Source organism: Ovis canadensis, chromosome 18 (assembly GCF_042477335.2).
Source record: "Ovis canadensis isolate MfBH-ARS-UI-01 breed Bighorn chromosome 18, ARS-UI_OviCan_v2, whole genome shotgun sequence".
NCBI classification, from domain to species: domain Eukaryota; kingdom Metazoa; phylum Chordata; class Mammalia; order Artiodactyla; family Bovidae; genus Ovis; species Ovis canadensis.
The window spans coordinates 23,273,709-23,298,556 of record NC_091262.1 but is presented as its reverse complement, the minus strand read 5'-3'; the positions used below and the strand labels follow the sequence as shown (position 1 = coordinate 23,298,556).

At 39.4% G+C, this 24,848-nt stretch overlaps 1 long non-coding RNA gene across 1 annotated transcript in view; it reads right to left on the bottom strand.

Moving 5' to 3' along the window:
• Positions 1-24,848, bottom strand: part of LOC138423513 (uncharacterized) — a 140,640-nt gene that overhangs the window by 47,347 nt on the left and 68,445 nt on the right. Inside the window, exon 2 of the long non-coding RNA XR_011250298.1 lies at positions 16,104-16,270. This is a non-coding gene — a long non-coding RNA (uncharacterized lncRNA). The remainder of the gene's footprint in view (positions 1-16,103; positions 16,271-24,848) is intronic.

Here is a 24,848-nt window from a genome sequence, read left to right as displayed (position 1 = left end):
CCTTATGCTACAGGTTTTGTAGTCACTAAGTCTTGTCCGACTCTTTGTGACCCCATGGACTTCAGTACACCAAGCTTCCCTGTCCTTCACTATCCCCCGGCGCTTGCTCAAACTCATGTCTACCGAGTCAGTGATGCCATCCAACCACCTCATCCTCTGTCACCCCCTTCTCCTCTTGCCTTCAGTCTTTCCCAGTATCAGGGTCTTTTCCAATGAGTCAGCTCTTCGCATCAGGTGGCCAAAGTATTGGAGCTTCAGCTTCAGCGTCAATGAATATTCCAATGAATATTCAGGACTGATCTCTTTTAGGATGGACTGGTTGGATCTCCTTGCAGTCCAAGGGACTCTCAAGAGTCTTCTCCAACACCGCAGTTTGAAAGGAACAATTCTTTGGTGCTCAGCTTTCTTTATGGTCCACCTCTGACAGACTTTTGTTGGCAAAGTGATGTCTCTGCTTTTTAATATGCTGTCTAAGTTTGTCATAGCTTGTCTTCCAAGGAGCAAACATCTTTTAATTTCAGTCACTGTTAAGTTTTGCCAATAGCAAGCTCAGAGAAAAAAGGGGGAGATGTCACACTGTACTTTAATTATATGAAGATTGGAAATACCCTATTAAAAGGTACTTTAAATTACCCCCTAAACTATAATAAACATTTTATCATTTAACTTTTTTGATCATTCTTATTTACAGAATCAAAGAAAGGTCCAAAAAGAATGTCTATATGCAATCATCTAGACCTTCAAAACCTTCTGCTTTTGACATACGTATGGAGAAGGAAATGGCAACCCACTCCAGTATTCATGCCTGGAAAATCCCATGGACCAAGGAGCCTGGTGGGCTACAGTCCATGTGGTTGCAGAGAGTCAGACACGACTGAGCAACTTCATCATTCATCATCATCATGCAATCTTCAATGAATGGAGGATGGTGAAAATTATTTAAATATCATCACTTACATGTGGAGTTATCCATTTTATTTTCAAATTCAACTTCTAAAATGTTTATAAACTCCATAAACCTATATGACTTTCAATAGATTTGTTTTGAGATAGTATAAGTGGAAACACACTAGAGATGCTCAGTGCATAGCTTGAATCTAGATATGTCTGTGCCAGACTTAACTTACACAATATCTTTAAAATGTGGCAGAGAGCTACCTCTTCCTATCTTTTCATTTCCTATTGAAGGCACGGTAACCAATTATATCTTTTATGGCTTTAGATCGAGTAAGTGATGCCCCATCTTTTGTGGAGTTTGGAGCTTATGTTAAATGTGCCTGTGACATCTAGGTCCAAATTCTATACTAGAAGCACAAAGACAATGTTACAAGAGTATAAACTACAAGCTACCAGGAGTTGGAAGTGGGAAAAAGATGAGTTCTAGAAAGACTTCACTGCAAAGGGAGCATTTGCATTTTGAGAAATAACATAACTTATTAGGCAGAATAGGTAGAAAAGTATAAGCCAGATAGCAATATTGGAATGCTCAAATACAGGCAAACACAAAAGAACACAGAGTGATTGGGGAACCACAAACAACTCCCCATGCCCGGAGTCTACAGAAGAGTGCAAGCTTTGAGATGCTTTTGAAATTTAACAGAGCTAGCAATGCAGGAATGCATTGGAGAAGGAAATGGCAACCCACTCCAGTGTTCTTGCCTGGAGAATCGAAGGGACTGGGGAGCCTGGTGGGCTGCCGTCTATGGGGTCACACAAAGTTGGACACGACTGAAGCAACTTAGCAGCAGCAGCAGCAGCAGCAGCAATGCAGGAGGGAGTAGAGGAAGATAGAAGCAAAGTTGGCAAGGGTCTCAGTCATCAGACCAAGGATCGTGGACTTGATCTTCTAAAGTCAGATGGAATCACTGAAATTTCAAACAAGGAAAGAATATCATATTGATATTTTAGAAAGTCACTTTGATCAACAACATGATGAGGGGATTGCCCAGTTCAAGTCTACGGGAATTGTCCAGGTAAAAGAAGACCTGAGTGAGCTAAGAAAAGTGTGAGCTAGGAGGGTGATGATAGTGAAAAAGTGAAAACTCTGTGTTAAGCAGAGTCGTTTCCCTTATGCAGCATTACCAAATATATTTAAGGTGCATCTCTCATTAATACAGCACTTCTTACCAGAAATTAACACAATATTGTAAATCAACTATACTTCCATAAATAAATACATAAATAGTAATGCAGAAGAAAAAAAAGAATGAAAACAATAAATCCTGTATAACATTAAAAAATATACAGTACTTCCTGGTTTGACTTAGCTCTCAAATTACTCCTTGGACTAGTAATCTTTTTTGAATCTTTTGGAAGCTTCCAAATAATGTAATGCAATTTCAAGATAAGTTTATTCATGTGTTAGTTTTTTTTTTTTAATTGTATTCTGGATGTGAACTGCTAGATTATAAAACCAAACTAATTACACACAGATTGAATGAGTGGAACCATGCAGTGGACTCCACCAAACCAAATTTATAAATCTCATACCAGACTCTACAGCTAAGTCAAATGCAATTTTGTAAAACCCAGGAGGTCAACTGGAATCAAAGAGGGCTTTTGCTATTCAGAATTTCTATTTTCTTTGTTAAGTCCTGAGAATTTTATTTGATTTCTTTGATATAGCATAGATGTAGGAAAATGTCGCTTTAAGAAAGGCCATTTTTCAATGATTCTGACCTCTCAAATCAGGGCATCTAAAGGATTCAATAGTGTCACAGCATTTTAAAATTTTGCAAAATGCAGGTATCTTCTTATCAAATCTTGCTGCCACAAGGCCCCTATAGTCTCCTCTCTACAGCCATCCTCCCCTATTCCTTGACTACAAAACCCCAATTTTCTTCAGGTATTGGGTACCTATATTCTTCAGGGGAGTCTGGGTCCCACGGTTGTGGAGATGAATCCACCATAGAAACGCTACTCCCTTGGCAGATCTTGACTGTGGAATGAGAGTGATGAAATTCTAACCAAAGTGAAAGGAAAGCAAGAAAAGTCAAGGTCCTCTGGGAAAAGCCTTTGCTCTCTGTCCCTCGTCTGCTCAGAGAGAAGGGCTAACTAACACTTAGAGCTGCAGCAGCTCTGTAGTGACAGCGGGTTAAGAAGATCATCACGTAGAACAAAAGGGAAATGGAAACTCTTCCATTCTTGATGATGCTGTTGATCTAAGCCAACATGATGATTCTGGGTTGCTAAGCCAAACTCAGAGCTACCACCTTACCTCTAGACTTTTTATTATATTAGATAATAAATATATAGATAATAATTCAAAAAGACACATGCACCCCAGTGTTCATTTTACAATAGCCAGGATATGGAAGCAACTTAAGTGTCTATTGCCTGATGAATGAGCAAAGAAGGTGTAGTATATATACACAATGAAATATTACTCAGCCATTAAAAGGAATGAAATTGAGTCATTTGTAGAGATGTGAATGGACCTGCAGACTCTCCTACAGAGTGAATGAAGTAAATCAGAAAGAGAAAAACAAACAGCATGTATTACACGTACGCGGAATCTAAGGAAATGGTACAGATGAACTTATTTGCAGGGCGGGAATAGACACAGATGTAGAGGACAGACGTGTGCATGCAGGGCTATGGGCAAAGGGGGTGGAGAGTATGGAGAGATTGAGATTGACAAGCATACGCGATCGTGAAAATAGCTAGCTACTGAGAACCTGCCTTATAGCACAGGGGTCTCTGCTCACAGCTCTGTGACCTAGAGCAGGGGGAGGGGAGGGGGTGGGAGGGAGGTACCAGAGGGAGGGGATATATGCATTCCTATAGCTGGTTCACTCCACTGTCCAACAGAAACTAACACAGCATTGTAAAGAAATCATACCCCCAATTTAAAAAAAAAACCCTGATCCTGAGGAAACTGAGTTAGCATTTCCATTGGCAGCAAAGCACACCCCAGTCAACAGGCCACAGACAGCTGACCTGTGGTCCTCTCACAGGCGTTTTCACTTCTACTTGGCTCTAACCGTGATTTGATTGCATCTTCCTCTGGGAGCCTCACTGCCCCATCAGTACAGTGCCCACTACATAAATGCCATCAGTGGTTTTTTCCCCCGTATTATTCATAATATATTTCTAGGGAAACTGTAAGTTATATATTAGATTGTCTAATATGAGACAGAACAGGAAATTGCATCAAATATAACTATACCTCTCTGCGGGAGGAAGGAAAAAAATAAATCACTCCCAGTCCTCTATCGGATGACTCTGGGAGCAAGATAGGTGAGCTGGTTAGGCTCCATTTCCATTTTTCATATTCTTGCCTTTTTCTGCAACCTGCTGTTTATAGATCTTGATACTATCTTATAGGTTTGATGGGAGAAATTATGGTTTCCATTACGCAAATACTCCAATTGAGATCGAGAGAGGTTGGAAGGAACACATCATAAAACTAAAGAATGTATCCATTATATCCAAAACTTTCCCCCCTGGACCATATTGTCTAAAAGAGTGGTTTTATGTGCTAATATAGGCATTATTACTGAGAGCACAATTTTTTTAATACATATAACACCATTGTTAATGCACTGAGGTAGCTTTGGCTTTTCCATTTCTTCTCTGCCAACTCCCATATGTTCTTGGTGAGTAAAGTTTCAGATCAAAGGTGGAGTGAGCTGAGTGTTCTTTTGCTGCAAAAACATTTGTTCTCCTGTCAGATTCAAGTTAGTCATGCCACATATATGCAGCAAGGACAGCAGAACCCATAGAAATGCAAGCAGGAGCACGTCCGTGGCTTACTTCTTACAGGCTACCAGTGTGGACACATCTGTCTACAGGGTCACCAAGGCATCAAGATGGTAACACCTCGGTAAAACAGTCATTTCAGGAAAAAGCACAGAAGGCAAGATGGTGAAGAATTATTCTCTCAATATAACAGGGTTCAGTTCAGTTCAGTCTCTCAGTCATGTGCAACTCTTTGCAACCCCATGAACTGCAGCACGTCAGGCCTGCCTGTCCATCACCAACTCCCGGAGTCCACCCAAACCCATGTCCATCTAGTCAGTGATGCTATCCAACCATTTCAATCTCTGCCATCCTCTTCTCCTCCTGCCCTCAATCTTTCCCAACATCAAGGTCTTTTCAAATGAATCAGCTCCCTGCATCAGGTGGCCAAAGTATCGGAGTTTCAGCTTCAGCATCAGTCCTTCCAATGAACACTCAGGACTGATCTCCTTTAGGATGGACTGGTTGGATCTCCTTGCAGTCCAAGGGACTCTCAAGAGTCTTCTCCAACACTACAGTAAGAGGGTTCCTACCTTTAATTGAATTGATGAAATGGAAGTAAGTATGAAAAACTTTCTCTTCATCCTTATAGTAATTGAGGCCTTTTAAAAATAAATAGCAGAATCCAATGGCAGGAAGATAATTGGGTCTCAGAAAAAATGGATCCAGGGTTGCCACCAGACCCTCTTTCCCATCCTCACCTCTACAGCTACCTTCATACCTTCTTCTTGAATTCTCTCTTAAAATCATCTTTCTCTTCCTTCTTAATCCAAATAGTGGAAAATATCATCATCCACAGTCTGTGTGTGGCTGTGGGTGTGTGTTAGTCATTCAGTCATGTCCGACTCTGCAACCCCATGGTCTGTAGCACAGTCCTCTGTCCATGGAATTCTCCAGGCAAGAATACTGGAGTGGGTTGCCATTCCCTTCTTCTGGGATCTTCCCAATCCAGGGATCGAACCTGGGTCTCCTGCACTCCAGGCAGATTCATTCTAGTATCTCAGTTATCCGTCTTCAAGATCACTAGAGGTTGGCCCAGCTTGATTCTAGTGTCTGAGCTTGGACCAATCACTTTTGCCCCCTGGGAAGGGCTCTGATTGACCCATCTGGAGGCAGGTATCCTCTTCTAAACCAATAATCCATCACCAAAGCAGAGGGTCACAGAGCAAAATGGCCACCTTTGGTAGCTGTGTTGTGGCAATGAAGAAGGCAGTGCTCAGGAAAGAGGGTTTGAAAAGATGAAACTTACAAAATAATGCTTGTCTCCAGCTGGTGGCATAATTTTCAGGACCCAGTGCACAATGAAAATGCAAGGACCTTCATTCAAAAATCGTTAAGACTCTTAAGATGAAAACAGCTGGTATTAAAAATAATTTGAGGCACTTCTGAGTATAGGGGACAGGTCATATGCCCACAACACTGGCCTCACTTGTGTTCTCTCCTTCCCTTTAAAAGATCAAAACAAAATGTCTTGAGTGATAAATTTTATCAAGTTGGCCTGCATGTCAATAAACAACACACATTTACCAATGGCCTACTCCCCATAATCCTGTGAGAGAGCTATTCCATTTTACATGGGAGAAAAACATGCTTGGAGAAACAAGTGTCTATACACAAATTCTACAGATCCATCGATTCCAAACCAAGTCTTTTAACTCGAGATCAGGGGTGTTCTCACTCTACATCACAGGATCATGTCTTCCTACTTCCAGTTTCAAGTACTGATTTTTAGACTTGCTCTCTCCTCAAAGTTTTCTTCAACTGATGTGCGGTTTCACTGAATGACAGTAGAAAATAGACGGTGGAGTCTAAGCAGTATGCTTTTATGCCTAGACCAGAGTCACCGTAACACACGACAATAGTGTTGCTTCAGATGCTAAAAGATGACAAAGAACAAAAATGGAAAAGGGCTCTCATCTTAGAACCACATAATGTTTAATGTTACTTAAATGGCCATAAGTATAAGCTAAAAGTTAGCTGAGGTCACCCTGTCCAATTTCCTTCTCAGTATTTCTGTAAATTCCTAAAGAATTAGGTGCTCATGGTAACATTTTATCTCTGAGGATTTCTGCCCACTCCCATACTCTCCCAACTCTCCATATCTCATCTACCTTGGACGTTATGTTTTTTTCTTTTTTAAAATGCATTTTATTGAAGTATAGTTGATTTACAAACATTGTGTTAATTTCTGATGTACAATCATGATTCATATATAGTTATACATACATATATCTATATATGTATACATCCTTTTTCATATTCCATTCCATTATGGTTTATCCCAGTGTTAAGAATATAGTTCCCTGTGACATATAGTAATAGGACCTTGTTGTTGATCTATTTATATATAATTGTTTTCATCTGCTAATCCCAAACTCCCTAGACATTTTATTTGAACTATGCTGGTCCAGTATTTAAACCCAGCTTCTTCACCTTTGTTTACCTAAAACCAATCACACAGATATTGACACGTGTTACATTTTACTGAAATATTTCAGTTTTACATTGTGAAAGTGACAGTGAAAATCTCTCAGTTGTGTCCGACTCTTTGCAACCCCATGGACTATACAGGTAGCCTTTCCCTTCTCCAGGGGATCTTCCCAACCTTTAAACTGCAGAGACACAAACAAATCAAAGATGGGGGTTTGGCATCTGTTTTGTTAAAAGCTCTTTGGACATGCCCTATTGGGGACCTCACACTGCGCCATTCTCCTTGGGTTAGAGCTAGCTCTCCGTATTCTCTGATGGTCTCATATTTTGCTTTTTCTTAACTTTGTCACAGAGAATATGGATTCTTTGACTGTTCTGCAGCTGGCATATCTTTGACTCTCCCCAAGCTCATAAAATCTCTGCTAAGTTAACCCTGCTCTCTGGTATATGTGAAAATTGTTAAGAGTCAATAGCTCTCATCACATGGGAACACTTTTTTAGTCTATGTGAGATGATGGATATTAACTAAGCTTATTGTGGTGATCATTTCACAGTATACATAAGTCAAGTCATTGTGACGGATACCTGAAATTTATACAGTGCTATATATGCATTATATCTCAATAAAACTGGGGGAAATCTCTGCTAAACTGTTTCTTACTACCTGAACAGTTCACAGAGCACTGACTGTGGTTTTTACATGTAAGACCCTCCTTCACTCATTTTGGAGGGGATGGCAGTGGTGATAAGTGAAGAAGGGTCTTAAACTGGAACAAAACAGCAGAGAGTTGATTTTTAATTGATATAAATCTTGTCACTCACCACAGGGCCAACTAGCCCTCTCCACCATCCCAACTGAAACTTCCTCAAAAAACAAGTGGGGACTTCCCTGATCAGTGGTTTAGACCCCACACTTCCACTGTGGGGTCAGAGGCTGGATCCCTAGTCAGAGAACTCAGATCCCGCATCCTGCATAGGACAGCCAAAAATAAATAAATAATTTTTTTTTTCTTTTTAAAGAAAGAAAGACTGTCTTTTTAAAAAACAGAAGTGTCCACAGACAGCTTGCGTTTTAAATAAAAATTTAATTTTTACCACATTACACTGGGAACAAGTAAAATAAGCTCCTTTATCAGTTTCATGAAACTTGATTCCATTTTAGCTTATTTTAATCTCATTTTTTTGTTTCTATAGAAACAAAGAAATCAAACCCTAGCATTCAGTGTTCACACGAGAATTTTCAGTTTACAAAATGGTCTTCCTCTATTGTTTCAGTTTCTAGCAAATTCAAATATGCTGTTGAGATCAAGTTTTTATCATAAAAATCTATAATAAAAAAACCTCCACTCTCCTCAAGAATATCAACACTTGAGACAATTAAACTATATTTTATAATGTTCCTGAAACTAGTAACGCCACTAAGTAACAAAGCATTGTATGTCAACACCTGGCTTAGTCAACTTGGTTTTCAATTTTTAAGCTAGCTCCTTCTTTAATAATTACTTTCACCTTTCCCGATTTGTTATTTCTCACAGCTTTGTAAAATAAAATGGAAATTACACTTGTGTCCATCACAGTGGAAATCTTTTTAAATCCAGGAAGATGTTCTGAGATGTGGTATTGCCAATGGAAGATTTCACACAAAGAAATGTGAAGTCCAACTTTCGGATCTGCTCTGATTGTGCATTGAAAAAAAGGCTATGTTAAGGGAGAGTGAAAAGTATCAAAATGCTTTTAAAGGATCCAGGTCTTGTCTTGCCATTTACAAAGCAGATAATTTTAGGCAAGGTATTAACCCTCTATGTATCTCGGTCTCCTCATCTGCAAAGTGGTAGCAAAATCTATTTTATAAAGTTATTGCATAGACCGAATGGACTAGTAACAATAATAGTCACCGTTTGTTGAGTACTTTATAAACACAGTGAAAGTGAAAGTGAAGTCTCTCAGTCGTGTCCGACTCTTTGCGACCCCGTGGACTGTAGCCCACCAGGCTCCTCTGTCCATGGGATTCTCCAGGCAAGAGTACTGGAGTGGGGTGCCATTTCCTTCTCCAGGGGATCTTCCCAACCCAGGGATGGAACCCAGGTCTCCTGCATTGCAGGCAGACGCTTTAACCTCTGAGCCACCAGGGAAGCCCTTATAAACACAATCTCATATAATTTGTAGAACAACTCCATTTAGGAGGGAATAAAGTTCTCATTTTTCTGGCAAGAAAATGAAAATTCATCTTATAATAACCTATCATGGAAAAGAATCTAAAAAGTAATACATATATTTGCATATAACTGAAGCACTTTGCTGTACACCTGGAACTAACATAACATTATAAATCAACTATACTTCAATAAAAATAATATTAAATTTTAAAATTCAGAGGGGTTGAGATCTTGTTCAAGTGTTAAATGACCCAACTGGAATTCAAAGCCAAATTTCTAATTCTAAATCTTACGCTCTTAATGTCTTTGATCTATCTATTATGGAAAGGTTGAAGTATATTTATGTTATTTCATTTTCCTTCTTTTTTGAAAATCAGTGGTTCTCAACGTTTGGTCCCTATAGCAGCAGAAGCAGCAGCATCACTTGGGAACTTTGTTAGAAATGAGAATTCTCAGACCCCACCCAGGTAGACTGAATCAGAAATACGTGATGGGGTTCAGCAACCTGTCTCAACAAACTCTTAGATGATTGTGATACAGGCTAATGTTGGAGAACCTTCCCATAAAGATTATAGAGGAAGACATAACTGAGGAGTTTAAAAATCACCTCAATATAATAACAGAAAGACATAAGTGATCATGATACAAGTAAATCTTGAGAAGTGTAATAAAAGAGATCAATGAAGTGCCCAGAGGAAATAATTCGGAAGGACATGAATTCTGAATGAACTCTCTAGGAATCTGAGCAGGGCTCTGAACTCTAGGAATCTAGCAGGGTAAGACTTCAACAAGCAAAATGAAATTCAAGTTGAGGCGAGGAGTGCCACCAATATATTGAACACTCTGTTTTGCTGAGATGCAAGAAGACTGGGAGATGTGAGTGCCAGCGCTCGGAAGACATGGGTGAGCCAAGCAGAGACCTTGGGAGTCTGCTCTGTGGGCCATCAGGAAGGTTTGAACCATGTTTCAACAGAGAAGATAATTTGGTGATAGCTGTGTTTAGCAAGAGAAATCTGAAGGCAGTGTGAAGGGAGGGAAGCTAAGGGAGGGTGGCAGGGAGACTTGCCCAGAGCCTGTCCTGACACCTTACACCGTGTGCAAGAGAATTATCAACACAGATGGCAGAGGAATGAAAAAGGCCAAGGAACAATTCCCTCCTTCTATATAGCATGTTCCTTTAAGAGTGACATTTCTGATTATAGCTGAGAAATTTAAAGATGACAATGGAAATTACTCAAACTTAGAAAGTTGCTAATATTGAGGCAAGTCATTTGAAGGTTGCATTTGTGTGTGTGTGCATGTATGCACGTATGAGAGAGATAAATGATAGATACACAGATAGATAGGTAATATCTTAATACAATTGTTTTCCTTCTTTTTCTTATCACTGAACATAGTGAGCACATTCCTATGTGAATAAAAATTACTCACAAATATTAATCTTAGTGACCACATAAACATTCTAGCCCATAGTAGCCTTCAATTGACTTAGTGATCTGATACCCATCCTTCTATACCAAGGCCTGGTCACAATTCTAAATTTCTAGTTGTCTCCATTGGTAGATCCTTGACAGTGGAATTAAGGGTCAAACGTAATAATGTTAGGGGTCCTATCCTGAGATTGGCCTTCAGGAGTGTGGCACTATTTTACTCTTCAAAGTCTGTAAATATATGATCTTACCATAACCTCACCAGCATTAAGTAGTATCAGTTTATTTTATTTTAGTATTATCATTTTAATTTATCTTGTTTCATGCTCTTTTTGACAATATTTTAGTTAGAACCTGCATTGTCTTTTTAACATAACCTGATAGTGACTGGCCTGGCATTTTCAGAATATAACTAATCCCCAAATGACCACTTTTCTGATACAGCCATTGTCCATCTATGAGTACCAATGCATGCTGTCAGTAGCTATCAATAAATATCCCAAATTATGAGAAACTGCAGAGTGAAGGACCTCAGAGACCAAAAGAATATCCCATGAGAAGCAGGAGACCACAGATAAATCTGGCTTCTGGACCTACAGCAGATTCATTTATTAATTCACTCATTTTAGTAATATACATGGTGATAAATTTGAAATAACATACATAAAGGGCTCCATTGATTATGAACAGAACATTGGGTGCAGACAGGATTTTCTTAATGCATGAGAGGTTAAGAATGATCGCTTTTGATGTTAATTGGAAGAATTCTCTGTGGGTTAGGTGCACTTTTGACAAATGAGTTCTCTGTTAATTTCAGGGTATGGTAAGTGAGTGGTACACTCTTTAAGAACCAGTTTTCCTCTCATTTATCAATATTGTGCCCTATAATGGTATACTTAAAATTGCTTTTGCTTGTGATGACTTTCTCTAAAAATTAAATTCAGAGCGAGGTCAAATATATAACCACTTTGTTTTTCATTGATGATTAGTAGTTTACAAAAACAGAAAAGGTATTATTATTTCTCTCTGGGTTGTCCTGAGAATCCCCTAATAATCCACAGCTCAGCTCTCAACATCACTTTCTCTGCTAAATCTCAGCCACTTCCAGGTTAAATCAGTCATGGATTTCCCTGTTTCTGCAGTTCCTTGCCTCTGTCTCTGTTATGTCAGTGATGATGCTGTGTTAGAATCAACTGGCGCCATGTTGGTCTCTCCAGCTGAACTGTGAGTGACTGAAGCCAAAGGTCAAGATTTCATTCATCTGTAGCATGCACCACAGTGCCTGTCATCAATACTTTCTTATTGAATAACAAGAAAATGATGAACATGGAAAAACAGCAGCGGTGGAGTACTAACACTCAGTCCATTCATCACGGCAATGATCTAAGCAAAAACCACGATGAGGATGTCGACTCAGGTGATGATGGTAGGAATAAGGAGTGTTAGGCTCTTTCATTTCACCAAAGTCAGTGGAGGTGTATTTTAAGAAAACAAAGGGAAGTAAGAACAGGTTTGTAGCCACTAACGCAATAACCTTTTCCTGATCACCTACTCAATACCATTTTGCATTCTTCCTTACTCACAGTAATTCTAATTTATTGGAGCAGCACTGTGTCCAGCTGATTTAGCTACAATTCTCTGCTTCCCTTGTAGATCACATGTCTCTCCGCACTATGCAGTAGACATGGGCAAAAATTGTTGGGTACTGCCTTCAAGAAAGCTCCCCTCAGTTGTCAGAGGCCCTTTGGTTCTGTGACCCTTCTTCGTGCCTGGAATGCCGAAGTAATGGATGGAGTTCTAGCACCTATCTTGAGAACACGAGAGGAGTATCAGAGCATGCTACAGAGACCCTTGCATCAGTCTATCCATCTTATAAAAGTGACAGGCACCATGAGATAAAATGACAGCACTTACAACCACACTTGGGATTTCCTAGGATCTGGAGGTCAAATGAGAGTCCGGAGACAAAGATAATACTGACATTTTGAGTTTTGAACATCAGGAGAAGTTTATTCCCATGTACAAACAAAATTACTGAAACTAAAAGAAAGGAATAGGATAGCTGGTTCACGGAGTAAATTGATTTGTTTTGATTGAATAAACTGAGTTTGAAGAAATCCCAGTGAAGATTACAAGCATAACAGAAAAACAGCAGTGGCCCAGCCTTTGGGGAGCAGGAGATAACTGGAGTAGCAAGAATGGATGGGTTTACCTAGAGATAGTCTCAGGCAAAGAGAGGATGATTAAAAAAAAAAAAGAAAAAAACTGAATCCTGAGCAGTTGCTTTAAGGCTACGGAAAAGGAGTCATCAGAACTGGGAAGAAAACAAACAGTGAAGAAGGCAAGTGAGGAGGTTTCCAAGAAGACAGTCAATGTTGCAAAATGACAAAGAAGAATTATTCACAAACTCTCACTGGATGTGGCCCTTGGAAATGAGAATGACTTTGAGGAACGGAGCTTAGGTTCTTGGGAATACAGAGAGCTATGGATTCAAAATCCATGAAGTAGAAGTATTGTCCATGAGAATATCCTTTCAAGAATTTGGCCTCTGAAGAGAGAAAGAGAAAATGCCATGTGACCAACACCTTAATGTGATAGCAGGCTAGCCATTTCCCCAGAGTAGATTAAAAACACAGTGTCTTCGTTGGATAAAGAATGTGACATGTTAATACTTAATCAAGTCTAATATTTACTAATTTCCTACATGTGATATGTATAGGGAGTTTCAGGTAGAGAAGCTACAGTCATATTTTGGGTTAGCCGGATTTTGATTTTGAATATTTGTTTTTAAGACAAGAATTATATCATGAATTCCTAATATAAAAAATAACCTTTAGAAATAATAAGGAATATTTTTGAATTCAGAAACTGTGGGCTCAAAGTTTTAATTCCACAATGATTTTATTATGACCTTGGCATACATTCGCACCTTTTCACCTACTCTTTACTGGCGAAAATTAGATTTCAAAAATTGCCAAGATTAGCATTGCCTCCTATTCAGCATTAGTCCAGAAGCATCTACCCCTTCCTTCCCTAGGTCCTTACATTCAGCCCAACCCATATTTTGGGTCTGCCCAAGCAAGCTACATCAATAGGGCTACCCCAGATTCAAACTGACATCACCTCCTGTGCCCACTCATCCAGAAAAATTCTGTAGATTATGTAAATTTCTGGAAGAAGAGTTCAGAGTGTTCTCAAGGGTCTGTTCAGATCTTTACATGTCTGTATTTGAACTGGCTCCTGGAATTATGAGCATATACAATCACCATCATCACTTCACACATTTATTAATAGCCACCAGTTTTTTTAGCATTAACTATGTGCCAAAAATTTTATGTACCTTCTCTAATTTACTTCACCCCACAACACTATCCCCGTTTCACAGATGGTAAAATCAAGATTCTTATTGACTGGCACAGATTAAGAGCTCAAGAGCAGAGGGGTAGAGATTTGAGCTCAAGTGTGTTTGATCGTAAAATTCAAACTTCCAGGAACTCTGATGCACTACCTTTCTTAAGGTAGTGCATGGACATGGAGTACTTTTAAAATACTTTCCTCCTCATAATGACCCAACGAAATGGGTGTGATGATTTTTCATTATCCTTATTAATTTTACCCCTAAGAAACTGAGCCTCAGAAATGTACTTTCTTCCCTTACCTAGTAACAGATGATGTCAGCATCAAAACCGAGATATCCTACTCTAAACTCCAATGCCTTTGTTCTTTGAATTACTTTACACTGGAACATAAAACATGTTCATAAAATCTAGCCTCTGCTATAGTGACAGGATACCTGCTTTACATCAATTTTGATTATTATTATTATTATCTTTTGTTTTCAGTTATCAATCAAAAAAGAAAGTTCGCCTGTGGTTTCTAAAACCCAGTAATCCTAATTAGATATGGATCAACTGGATTGTTTGGAGCAAGGCTTTGGGGTCAATAATTTTTAGAACCCAAAGCAGAGCAAATCATTTTTAGTTTACTATTTTGAGGTTCTGAAATGTTCAGTTGTGTTTGCTCCTTTGGTGTGCAGCCAGGAACAGAGGCATAAGGGCTCAAATACCAAATGAAAGGGTGTTCTCACAGTACTTCTGGCCAGGGCCAGAGTAGAAATATCGGAAAGCTCACAGGCAAAGCTGTTCTGAGAGTTTCATACTAAACCTGCAAGATCAAGATTCTTGCATAAAAAAAAAAAAAAAAAAAAAAACTTTTTAAAGTAGTATTTTGGAGCAAATTCTTACTTCAAACTCCGGCCAACCTGACTGTGAACTTGACACATTCATCCATCCCAAGACCATATATCCATGTAGGTGTATATTCTTAAGTAGAAGCCCTCATGCTTGAATAAGTAGTTAATTCTTCCATATATGTACCTCCACCAGAGATACACTTTGCTCCTTTTGTTTTCTATTCCCAGAGGACATATTAGAAGCCAAATATTCCACTTAGGTTAAGAGTACCAACCAGGCAAATGATGTTGCCAAAACCCACTTAATTATACTCTGTTTCCTAAATGCTCTTAAATTGGCTTAAGGGGAAAAGTGCTGTCCTTCAAAATCAATTTTATTTATTTTTTATGCACCTATATAAAACTTCCACCAAGTTTATTTTTGAGTATTGGATTAATTTAGTTCTAATCATAACGTGAACTTCTAATTTTATCTCATCCCACTGGTTTCAAGGGTAAAGTATAATCTCAGAAAAGGAAGATGTCTTCTGTATTTAATAATTACAAGTTTATGAACTTTCACTTCATTTAACTTTTACTCTGGTTTAGTTATTAATTGTATATCTAAATTGGTGGCTTAATTCTTTCTAAATCATTAGAGTTCATAAACTCAAGCAGTTCAAGTAAAACCTACAATAGTTAAATAGAATCATTTCTAATACAAAAGTTTTTTTAAGCTAGTAGTCCAGGAAAAGACCAGATACTGTTTGGAACTGGGGCTTCCCAGGTGGCACAGTGATACATGAGACACAGGTTCAATCCCTGGGTCAGGAAGATCTCCTGGAGGAGGAAATGGCAACCTACTCTAGTATTCTTGCCTGGAAAATCCAGGGACAGGAGAGGTTGGTGGACTGCAGTCCATGGGATTTCAAAGAGCCAGACACAACTTATTGACTGAGTCCACAGCACGAAAGGCTAGGTCTTAGACCACAGCACGCAGTAAATCTCCTGAGGGAGGTTATAGAACTTTCGAATGTAAGTTAGAGATCTTAGTAGCGATCTCCAAGGCATATTTGACTGATAGTCAATAAACAATAATTGTCACTTGAAAAGGAATTTGGTGGCTAAATTACTGTGAGAAACACTGTGTTCAACACATTCAGCCAGATCACTTACCTGGGTCCTCTCAGAAACTCGTGTGCCAACAGTCCCACCAACAGTCTGGAAGGGAACATCCTGGGCACTGCCAAGTATGACTGGTGGGTGCAGAGCTTTCCCACAGAGCAATCCCATCCGTCAAATCTACTTTGGGGAGCTCTGAACCCCAAAGAAACTAAGAGCCACTGAAAGACAAAAAAATGAACTTCTAAGCATGATGTTGATAGCACCTGAAATATATCATAATATTTAATCTTCACAATAATCCTATGCAATGGATTCGGAATCCTATTGGTATTTTACAAATGAGAACCCTGAAGTTCAGTAGTTCAATGGATATATCAGTCATTATGGACCTCATTTGCTTTTGAACAGTACAGAGACCAATCTCTGATCTATTGAATCAGAATTTCAGCAGTGTGGTCCCCGTGGATGTGTGTTTAAGCTGGACAAGTCGTTTTGCTGTGTGGCTACGGTTGAGAACCGCTGGAATCAGCCATTTCTCTATGGCCACATATTCTTTTAAGTGAAAGAACTGAAACTTTAAATTCTGCCTTCTGACTCCCAAGTCCAGTGCTCTTTCTCCTATAACATGCCACCCATAAATGATTCTCTGCTTCTGGGTGAAGTGAAACATTAGTCACTGAGTCATTTCAGAGTCTTTGCACCCCATGGACTATAGCCCCCCAGGCTCCTATGTCCATGGGCTTCTTCAGGCAAGAATACTGGAGTGAGTTGTCATTCCCTTTTCCAGGGGATCTTCCTGACCCAGGGATAGAACCCTGGTCTCCCACATTGCAGGCAGATTCTTTACCATCTGAGCCACCAGAGAAGCCCCTGGGTGTCTCCAGGTAAAAATCTGGAAACTGTCAGAAGGTACACACTGGTTGATTGGTGCCCTTTTCCAGTAATGGTTTAAGGTGCAGCAGTAACTTGTAAGATAGCCAGGTAAACTACATGATTCTTTAGAAATAGAAGTCAATATATTAAATTACACATTGACTTCTTGTGAAACCATCTAAAGACATATCTTATAAACTCTGTATAAGGTATTGTCAAATATGAATGTTTGCCTCTCCCATTATCAAATGGAAGTATTGTTCCATTTATCTTGAGTATTATATATGGATTTTGAATGTTTGGTGACTTGTCCTTAAAGATCTAAATCAAACTATCTTATCAAATATAAAATAAGCCTTTTCCTTTGGCCTCTCTAAAATCCGTGAAAACTTTCCCTTTTCACATACAAGAGTGAGTTTTCCAGATCTGCTTGCCCACCCTTTCATTCTGATTGTGAATGTTCCAGTTCAACTCCCATTTCTGCAATAAAACTGCTTGTTTAAAAAAAAAAAAATCAGCAATTATTAACCCATTTGATGCTGCTTCTCCTGATGACAGATCACAATTGGACAGACTCCCAATTCAAATGCCCAGTTTGTCAAATTAAAATGCCTCAAACTTTACTTGATGTGAACTGGGAAGGGTGTTTTTATATTGTTTTTTTTCTCTAAAGCAGTCACTGTATCCTGTAGACATTTTTCATTTTCCGTTAATATTCTTGGGCCCTTTGTGCTTTGTTTGTGCCTCTGTTAAGAAAGTTTAGCACATCTTAACCAGGTGGAATGCCCCTCTCTTAGACCACTTAACAGACTAATGCACTTCTCCGTTATTCCTTGAGTTTCGGAACAGAGCAAGCACTCATAAACCCTGGGAAAATGTACTCCTTTACTCTAAGGTGAGCTAAGAAAATTACTTAGCAAAAAATGGAGGGTAGAGTTCAACGAGAGATTGCCTAGTCCTGTTGTATTTACAGGTCAAATGACTATTTCAGGATGTACTGTGCATGTCTTAGTAATCCAAAATATTCACTAAGTTGAGTTTAATGGCACATTGAAAGCCAATAAGCCATACTAAGTAAATACCTTTTTTGGTATGTGTGCTAATTTCAAAAACACATTGTTTTATTTATAATGCACTCTTTCCATATTAGAACCGACTGCTCCAGAAGTGGCCCACTATTTGGATTGAGCAGTTTGCCTAGGGCTGGGAATTGAAGCTTTGTGAGTGAGAGTTTATGCTTCACTAAGGCGAGTTCTGGTTAAGAGCATTCAGACACTGGGAAAGTAAATGCTTTGGGGGTTGTTCACAGACTATAAGAGTTGCAAGCAATTCCTGTCAAGATGGTGCTAAGGATATCATTGAGAGTTAAGGAAAAAACCCTTTATGGCATTACATATTAAAGTCAAAGTGTTAGTTACTCAGTCGTGTCCGACTGTTTGCAACCTCGTGAACTGTAGCCCGCCAGGCTCCTCTGTCTATGGAATTCTCCAGGCAAGAATACTGGAGTGGGTAGCCATTCCCTTCTCCAGGGGATCGTCCCAACCCAGGGATTGAACCCAGGTCTCCTGCATTGCAGGCAGATTCTTTACCATCTGAGCCATGATCCTTTGTACAAGTGAGGCTGTACGAATGGGGATGCCACTTTATGTGATCTCTAAATAATCAAACTAGAATCACTTTTTTTAACTTAAAAATTATTTGTCAAATCTACTCGTTTTATCAGTGAGGAACAAGGAGTACAGACAGCTAAAACGGCATGCCTACTGTCCCAGAGCTACAGAGGAGGAGAGCTAAAGCTGAGCTCCATTTTAACCTTTGCCATGATTCCCCCATGACAAGCCTTCCCCATGTACCAGAAGAAGCTGTAAATGCAGCTAACAGCTAACACCAATAAAATATCACTTGTTTATTCAAAAACCCACAGTCATGGCTTATTTCTTAAGGACACACTTTTTTTTGGTACCCTATTTCATTGAATGCCTAAGATTGAATGGCCAATGTCCTTTTTGTCTGTGTTGGGATGACAGCACCACCTTGGGTACCAAAGCTTCAGAGCTGGGCATCATCCAAGACTCTGCACTCCTCTCCCCTCCCCACTCCCCTCTCCCATGCACCCAAACCCCAGCAATTCCCACTGTTCTGCCTCCCACCCCCTTGAGCTGGCCCAAGTCATTTCAGCCTGTCTCTGGACCACAGACCACAGCACATTTCCTCATGGGCTTTCTCACCTTGAATGCTGTTCTCCCCACAGATTTGGGCAGACGCCTTTCAGTTCTGCCCAGGCCTTCATAAGGTCCATTGCATGAAGCTGAAGCAACTTGACTTGAAAAATAAAACTTCCACAATCTGACTTCGTTTGTCTCTGTGATAGCATCATCTCATTATCCCCAACATCTAGCGCTGGGTACCTTAGATGGTATTTCCTTCCACACTCTCCCCACTTCATGTGTTATTCTCTTTCTGATGTTGACTTTCCTGACCTTCCACCTGGAGGGTCCTTCACCCACTCCAATCTCACCCAGCTGGTCCACCTAGATAACTCCAGCTCATGCTTGGAGGCTTCAGGGCCAGGCTGCCACCCTCCCTGAGTCCTGCCCTGTCACTTTCCACCCACATTTGCCAGTTAGGTGTCCCCTCAGTACTTCTAGGGGCACTCCGCCCCTGCATTTACTGCATACGATCCTCCGTGTGTGGTCTTCCCCCTGGACTCCAGCTCCTTGAAGTTAGGGATCGTATCTTGTTTATCCTTATCTTCTAAATGCCTAGCACTGGGGCCAGACATCTGACAGGTGTTCAGCGTTTGTTGAATAAATGCAGAAATAAAGCATTCCTACCCCAGATGATTCCCTTTCTGAAAATGAGACTACAGCATGGATTCTCATCCTAGCATAAGTACAAGAATGCAAACATTGGATTTTGCTTTCCTTAGGAATTGCAAGCATGTACATTTTTACCAAACTGACAGTTAATACTAAAGGGTATCAAACATCTTGGTGGGGAAGGGGGGTGGTTCTTGCCATAATACTGTTATGACCTCTAGTTATGAGTAAGCCGTCCTTTCCTCGTTAGAAAGATGATCAGAATCAAGGACGGCAATGATGGAAGGTAACCATCATATCCTACTTGCTAGAAAAGTAATCTCAGCTGTGGAGGTGAAGAAAACTAGTCATATGGAGGTCGAGTAACTTGCACACTTGCAAGTGTGTGGCAGAATTCAGATTAGAACTCAGATCGATCTCAGCGGTAAGCCACGTGTCTCCTACTGCAGCAGGCTGCAAGAACATCGTCATATTGAATTTATTCCACAACCATCCGACAATCCATGGCAAATTTTCAAAAATATTTTCTAAATGTGTAAAATTCATGACTCTGCTTATAGAGTACTATATTGAAGGGAGTTTCATTATTTCAAATACTTTGCGCTTGATTTCTACAGAGAAAAGAAACAAATAGTGAAAATAAAGATATAAAAATCCTTGGCTCTGAACATTGCTCACCCTCTAAAGGCTATGAACCACAACCTCTGACTCGGAGAGACCCCCAGATGAATTTTGTTTTCCTTTCTCTCTCATCCAGGAGAGCACAGCTTTGGAATCCTTCTTCCGTTAGCTACCCGTTGTTTCTTTTACCAGCCCCTCATTTTAAAATATCATTTTTTATGAAAGGTAATGTTACATGATAGAAAACTGTAAAAAATTAATGGATAGAGTTGGTATAAAGAAAATACATTGTTTCAATAGTTTTATGATTTTTTTTTGCCTTTACACGTTCACAGGTTTTTTTCATATGGATATGTTTTATAGATGACTCCATTCAAAGCAAATTACTTTTAACACTTTGATCACTGAGGGATTTAAATCAGCCTGCTTTCCCATAGGAAGAACTCTTTTCTAAAAATATATACCTGTATTGTTTTTAATAATTTTATTCTTTTTATCTTAAAGAAATCCATTAGAAGTTTTCAGAAAGATCATATATAAAATCACTTTAAAGTTTGAATGAATGTCATTAGTCCATTAATTTAGTTTCTGAAAGTCCAACAATATCAGAGAGAATACATATTTTTCTCAATAATTTCTTTGATTATCACTGAATATGGTATCTAAAACAGGGCTGGCATCACACATATGCTTAATAAATATGTGTTCAATGAGAAAACACTTTCTAGGAGTCTGGGACCCATCATTTGTAGATCTGTGGCTTTTTCTCCTGTGTTTGCACATTTATTTTATCAGTCTATCAATTAGACTGTGACTAAACTAAAGAAAAGAAGAAAAATATTGGAAGGGTATAGAAGGCTCTTAGGAGCCAAAAGTTGGTCACTTAGAACATAAGAGGACAAAAGATGGGACACAGATTGCTGCTCCAGTGCTTTGGCCTCCTTCCTGATGCAAAGAGCCGACCCATTGGAAAAGACCCTGATGCTGGGAAAGATTGAGGGAAGGTGGAGAAGGAGATGACAGAGGATGAGATGGTTGGATGGCATCATGGACTCCATGGACATGAGTTTGAGTAAACTCCAGAAGATAGTGAAGGACAGGGAAGCCTGGTGTGCTACAGTCCATGGGGTCGCAAAGGGCTGGACACAACAGTGGCTGAACACCAGCAATAGTGACTCATCATGATAGCTATCAAACAGTAAAGTGACTAGAAACTTTTCAGTTTTTATCCTGAAGACTTTACCAAGAAGTTGCATATATTTGCATATGTATTTGTATATATGTATATATTCATATACTATATGGATATTTGTACAGATACATGTGTATATATACAAATACATATGTATGGTTACATATATAAATATATATACATATGTGAATACATATGCAAATACATATATCTTCTTTTTGAAAAAATATATATATTCATTTATCAAGGAGGGCCTTCAACCTCAGTGGTTCACAGCCTACTGATGTTTTTGACTCCATTGCCTTCCTGCTTATCCAGCAGTGGGAGCACAATTCTGATGTATAAAACATGAATATAGACACTTGCTTCAAAAGAACATTTTTCCAGGGATCTATTTTACCTCCACAACCACCAAACCTCTGGCAAGCCCTATTCTGCTTCTGGGATGAATTAAAACCTTTTGGCAGGAAGATATGATAAAATATTCTCTGATCTGATTCTAAGTCCACAGTGTCTTACTAAGTTTTCAACAAAAATATTATTTTAAAAGAAGTGGCAGAATATTCAGCAGCAAAATGTCTACTAGCCATTGCGTACTAAAAAGCAGAGACATCACTTTGCTGACAAGGTCCATCTAGTCAAAGCTATGGTTTTTCCAGCCGTCATATATGGATGTGAGAACTGGACCATGAAGAAAGCTGAGCTCTGAAGAATTAATGCCTCAAATTGTGGTGCTGGAGAAGACTCTTGAGAGTCCCTTGGACAGCAAGGAGATCAAACCAGTCAATTCTAAAGGAAATCAACCCTGAATATTCATTGGAAGGACCTAGGGCAGCTGAAGCTCCAATACCTTGGCCACCTGATGCAAAGAGCTGACTGATTGGAAAAGACCTTGATGCTTGGAAAGATTGAGGGCAAGAGGAGAAGGGTGACAGAGGATGAGATAGTTGGATGGTATCACTGACTCAGTAGACATGAATTTGAGCAAACGCCACTAAATAGTGAAGGACAGGAAAGACTGATGTGGTGTAGTTCATGGGGTCCCAAGAAGTTGGACATGGAACTTCCTAGATGGTTCAGGGGTGAACAATCCACCTGCCAATGCAAGAGACATGGGTTCAATCATCCAAGAAGATCCCACATCCCATGGAGCAGCTAAGCCCATATGCCCCAAATATTGAGCCTGTGCTCTAGAGGCCAGGAGCCGTGATTGCTGAGCCCACGAACAGTAGCTACTGAAACCTATGTGCCCTGGAGCCCATGCTCCACAGCAAGAGAAGCCACAACAATGAGAAGCCCATAAACCACAACTAGAGTGTAGTCCCCACTCACTGCAGCAAGAGAAAGGCCCACGCAGCAAGGAAGACCCCACAGAGTCCAAATAAACACAATTATTTTCTTAAAAAGAGTCAGACACAACTTACCAACTGGACAACAAAAACAAATGTGGAAAAATCATAAATGGACTGTAAGGGCCTTAGAGGCAAGACTCAGGAAGCCCAGTCTTTGTTTTTTTCATGAGCCCAGTACAGACATGTGATATTTTGAGGAGCCAAGCTGATAAAGCAATTTGAGCTACAGCATTTTGATGCAACCTAAATATCAAATATTAACTTTTTATTAAAATTATTAAATCTATATAAAACAGTGAACTTCAACTCCATCAGAATGCCTACTCCTGGCAAATAATAATATAACCAGTATTCACTGATTTATACTTAGTCTTCTTAGAAAGGGCCATCAATCATTAGAAGAAATATGCTTGTTTTATTCTAATACTTCACTAATATCATGAAGGTATAACTTTCAGATTCCTGGTTTTATCCTTGAAGTTAAAGTGGCCACATTTCTTGTTCTCAGTTAAGCAATAAAGTGACTGATCTACAATGATGCATATTCTGTTTCCTGTTAGAAACCTAAACCCATGATTCTCAGTTCTCAGGGCATAACGAGGGATTGGGGAAGGATGAAAACTGGTGCACACCATAATCATCAATGAGAAAGGAGGACCCTTAAAAAGTATATGTAATATATATCATAATTATAGATGTTGCAAAGAAAATAGAAACCATTGTTCCTAATATAAACTACAAAAACAAAACTTGAAGTGAAAGTTGCTCAGTCGTGTCCTACTGTTTGCAACCCTGGAATTCTCCAGGCCAGAATACTGCAGTGGGTAGCTTTTCCATTCTCCAGGGGATCTTCCCAACCCAGGTATTGAACCCTGGTCTCCTGCACTGCAGGCAGATTCTTTTCCAGCTGAGACACAAGGTGAACCCAAGCATATTGGAGTGGGTAGCCTATCCCTTTTCCAGTGGATCTTCCTGACCCAGGAATCAAACTGGGGTCTCCTGCATTGCAGGCAGATTCTTTACCAACTGAGCTTTTAGGGAAGCCCATAAAGCTTGATTGTATCTTTCTGATTACAACAGATGGCCCTACCAATCTTCAGAGGAGAGAGCTTGAGATCTTTATGGTTTCTCAAAAGAAAGTTGGTTTCAAAACTAATGGGAAATCCTAGCATAGAATATGAACATCTTTGCTTTCTGTAGAGTTCAGGATTACATAACTTTCCTTAATTGCTTTGCAATCAAATAATATACCCACACAGAGGTTAGATTCTCAAGGTAAAACCAAATTTTCCCTTGAAAAATCTCTTCAACCACCAATTAAACCATTATATTTTTCCACTGCAAACTCATTTTCCAACACAACACAGGACATCCAATCAAAATGGAAAGTAGAAAGAAATTAAAAACTGTCCAAAATCAAGATAAGCATTAAGGACAGACCAAGGGTCAGGCATTCAGCAGAGAATGGATGTCCACTGTGTACATTAGTTGGTGATTTTCTTTTTAAGTAGGGATTTTACATTTTGGCTGTGCCAGCCATATGTCAGTTCACATAGTAAGTGCTCAATAAATGCTTGTCAGATGAAGATTTGATGGCTCAGAAATTTGTTCATGAAAATTTTCCATCTGACTGCAAATTTAGTGCAGCAATCCATTCACAGTCAAATTGCTACTGTCGTCAAGAATTTCCATGACATTTTGTCCCTGTAACTTACCGATATAGAAAGTTAAGTATCTCAAATAAGATTTTTTTTCTTTTAAACTTATGTCAGGTGAGCAAGAAACATCATTGCCCACTGCACTATAGTACATCAACAAATTGAATTATTTGACACGACATATCCTCTTTCACAATGACGACCTCCCACCTTTCCTATGGTACTGTCATTCTGAGGTGACACCTGCTTAGCTTGCAACCCACAGCTCAGTGTGTGCCATG